This window comes from Cryptomeria japonica, chromosome 9 (genome assembly GCF_030272615.1).
Source record: "Cryptomeria japonica chromosome 9, Sugi_1.0, whole genome shotgun sequence".
In the NCBI taxonomy this organism is placed as follows: domain Eukaryota; kingdom Viridiplantae; phylum Streptophyta; class Pinopsida; order Cupressales; family Cupressaceae; genus Cryptomeria; species Cryptomeria japonica.
The window spans coordinates 209,192,813-209,196,787 of NC_081413.1; the positions used below are offsets into that span (position 1 = coordinate 209,192,813).

At 29.4% G+C, this 3,975-nt stretch overlaps 1 long non-coding RNA gene across 1 annotated transcript; it reads right to left on the reverse strand.

The window, feature by feature from the left end:
• Nucleotides 1–1,089: 1,089 nt before the first annotated feature.
• LOC131044495 (uncharacterized) lies at nt 1,090–1,719 on the reverse strand. The gene is made up of 3 exons (XR_009105678.2): nt 1,493–1,719; nt 1,301–1,393; nt 1,090–1,214 (listed from the first exon to the last, which is right to left on the reverse strand). It is a non-coding gene; the product is annotated as an uncharacterized LOC131044495 (long non-coding RNA).
• Nucleotides 1,720–3,975: the final 2,256 nt, after the last annotated feature.

The following is a 3,975-nucleotide window of genomic DNA, read 5'->3' on the forward strand; positions in this document are numbered from 1 at the left end:
TGGTAAAATGCACTCTTGCACATTCATTTTTTTAAAAATTTATTCCCACGTGTTTGTACATGGCCTTAGACAAATATTGGCATAAATTGCAAGTAAAAAAAAATCCCATAACATAGATATGTTAGAGAGACATTAATGTGCATCACAATGAGGTGTCAAAAATATATGAAACCTACAAAACATGAAAGCAACTTCCCCTATAAAGGTCAAATGCGTATGTAAAGATAGATATTGTTTGAATGTCAAATTCCCCTATACTCTTGAAAACTTCATTTATGATCAACTTTCAAATGGATCAATAAATTCCCTAGGAAGGCTCAAATAAGTGTGGTAGGAAACAATGAAATTCTAACCTTTGTGAAACGAATCTACACCTTCTACATGTTAAATTTGTCCTCTAATTTGAAATCTTTTCAAGACCTTATGAGATTTAGTAAGCAACATCATTAATATAGCTGAAATATGGAAGAGCCAAATATTTTTCGTTATAGAATAAGAATAAGAAGAAGTTTTAACAAATTGGTTATTTTTTAATTTATATATATAAATTTTTTATTCATAATTTATATGCCTAATTTTTAAAATATCTTTATTGTCCATTTTTCAAACATAGATAAATAAAATTCATACCTAGATAATCTTCAAATATAAATACCACCCCTTACAGAATACAATAGATTGAATGATGAGACAATGTTGAATGGGAAGTGGGAGACAACATAAATACACCAAGATGATGAATAGATATAATATAGAAATGAAAATATAAAGCATCATAGAGCTACCACCATGATTGGAAATCAAATCCATTGGAAATGTACATATCATTCATATTAGTTATAGTCACAATATGAGAGAACTCACACTACCAAATTTGTTGTCAAATATAAGCATAGGAGATATATCATTGCAACTTTGTATTATATATATAATAATAAATGTGACCATTGTGGAAGTGAGTAAGTCACTACACATAAATTTCACAAAAGCTTACAAAAGGATGAGCCAATTTTTCACATATACAATAGTAGTCTAACTCAAAAGTACAATATACAAATAATGTCTTTATCTTAATTCCAGAATCCACTCCCTCCAAGCTCTAATTTTAAAATAGAGTTAAAGTACTTAACGATTAATACATTGGAGAATAATACACTATAGTGATTAACCAAAAAAGTGTTGATCATGATCCTCCATATGAATATCATCAACACCTGAAAATACATATGAGGACATTATAAGATTAATTTTCAAATTGAAGACTCAAATTTGATTGAAGTTCATTTCATAATTTACTTACCGTTTCCGCTTTGCATTGTGTCCATTATTGTCATCATTTGATTAAGATCAATAGAAAATGGTTGCATGTTTTTTTGAGAGTTTTGTTGGCCATCTAAAGTTGCAATAACATTCACATTAATATATCACGTATAAAATTAATTTATATATTAAAGACTGAAAATTAATGAAGTTCACTTCACAATTTCATTACCATCTCTAGCTTGCATGGCATCAACTATTGTTGTTGTTGTCTTCTCAGGATCAACAGAAATCGGTACCATATATTCTTGATTTTTTTGATGATCTTCTAATGCTGCAATAACAAGCACATTCAACACATCAGCTTAGATAAAATTAATTACAAACTAAAGACACAAAATTGATTGTTTTTATTTAATAATTTTGTGACCATATCTAGTTTGTATTGCATCCATTGTCATTGATGTCTGGTTAAGATCAATAGAAAAGGGCAGCATATGTTGTTGATCTTTTTCTTTATCGCCTGAAATTGCATTGAAGTACACATGTAACACATCAACTTAGATAAAATGCTCAAGTATAAAATCACATTACATAATTAATCTAAACAATATTAAAATTGATAATTACCTGCAACAGTTTGTTGAAATGTTTGAGCTGAAATAATACTAAGCATTGATGGTTGATCTCTAGAAATTGTATCTTTTTGTTTAATTAAGTACAAAAAAATGGTTAGAGATAGGAATTGAGTATTTTTCAATAAAAATTAATAAAAATGTTTAATATTGACTAACTTACTATCTACAGCTTGTATTTCATCTGTTAGCATTTGGTTTAGATCAATGGAGAAAGGCAATCGACGTCGTCGAGTACTTTCTTGATCATTCAAACCTATAATAAACATATGTTTAACATATGAAATAAAAATAAGAAGTATTGATATGTGAATTACTCAAATACCTATGAATAAATATACTCACCTTGCTGCATGATAATAACTCTTTCTTCTTGTATTGCTATGCCTGAGCGATTGGTGACCTTTTTTTTCTTTTGCTTTCTACATCTTGTAGAGGGGAATAGAAAAGTTTCATGCTCCTCAACTCTTTCATTTAAGTTTTCAGATATGGCATTACGTCTTTGATGAATAGAATGACGTTTGTGCATTTTGGTTGGACTAAACCATGGTGATATTCGTCTAATAGACATGTTCTCTGAGCCAGGGATTGATCTAAATTTGGAAGATGAAGCAAGAGATGCATTGATATCTTTTCTAAACCTCTCAACACACTGACTAAAAATGTTTTTTTCATCTTCACTGGTTGGTAAATTTTGGAGCAATGAATTTAAATAATCAATGGAACTTTGAAATCCATCATTAGAAGTATTAGATGATATCCAACCATCTGTAATAGAAATAATAGTGATTAAGTCAAAAAATATTTAAAAACAACGCATATTTCATTATAAAATGATGCTTTTAAGAATTACCAGTTCTTTGAGCTTCACCAACGACAACCCCATGCACATCTTGATCTTCTGAGGGTATGCAACCATCTACAATTGAAATAAGAATTAATCAATGATATGAATCAAAAAATCATTTTATACTTAATTATAAACATCATATCAACATTACCAATGATGTCAATTTCATGACTAGAATTCCCTCTAACTTCATCAATATCATCAATCAGTGGAGTAACATCATCTACAATTCAATAAGATTAATTTAGTTAGTATTGAAAAAAAATTATAATAATTAAAAATATAAATATTAAACTTAAATATGAAATGACACTTACCAACAACCTGGTCTTGCTCATTTGGTTTGTTTCTCTTTAGAATATCTAAGACCTTCAACACATGTTTGCATGTGTTTCCTCTTTTTGCCCAATCACAATCACACACATGCAAATTTGGTTCAAATTTCCTAACAAAATACCATTTTGTTGGAATTGTTTGGCTTCTTATCCTATATGTGTTAGGGAGGAGATCATATAGAAAACAATCTGCATCTGCTATATTTTTTGATCTCTCTAGAGCAGTTATGTAATATCTTTCCTTTTTGAAGTTTGTGAGGAATCCAGATAACTGCAAATATCTTTTATTTTTGTAGAATGGTTCTACTCTATGAAGAAGTGTATGAATAAGCCAATCCATTCTCCTTGTGCATTTCTTTGAACGATCACTTAAATAGTGACTCTTAATGTGGGAGTGGTATGACTCTATAGAAGCATTGGTTTCTTGATTTGCATGAGAGAAGTTTCGAAAATGTTTTGCCCACATTGCTATACAAACAAACATAATGAAGTCTTAGCATATACAAAAAACAACTTAAATTATGAAAATGTATACAAACAATAATTGATAACTTGATTATCTTACCAATACGACTCTCATCATGACACCAAGTATTTTGAAAGTAATCAATAAATTTCTTCTCTTCTTTGAATTCCTCCATAAAATTTTTGATCGATTGAGTAGTGATGCCTTGATCATCACTTATTTCATACATTATCTCACCCAATCTATGAAATATATGTGCTGCAACATCCTTATTACTAGCATACCTGGATTACATAATAGAAGATCAAATTATGAAGTTGACGCGTGTAATTTACCATATGTTTTAATTAAAGATTGACTTACCTATACACATTCTTCAACCATGCCCTACGTACATGCCAAATGCATAACAATACTTGACAATCAAAG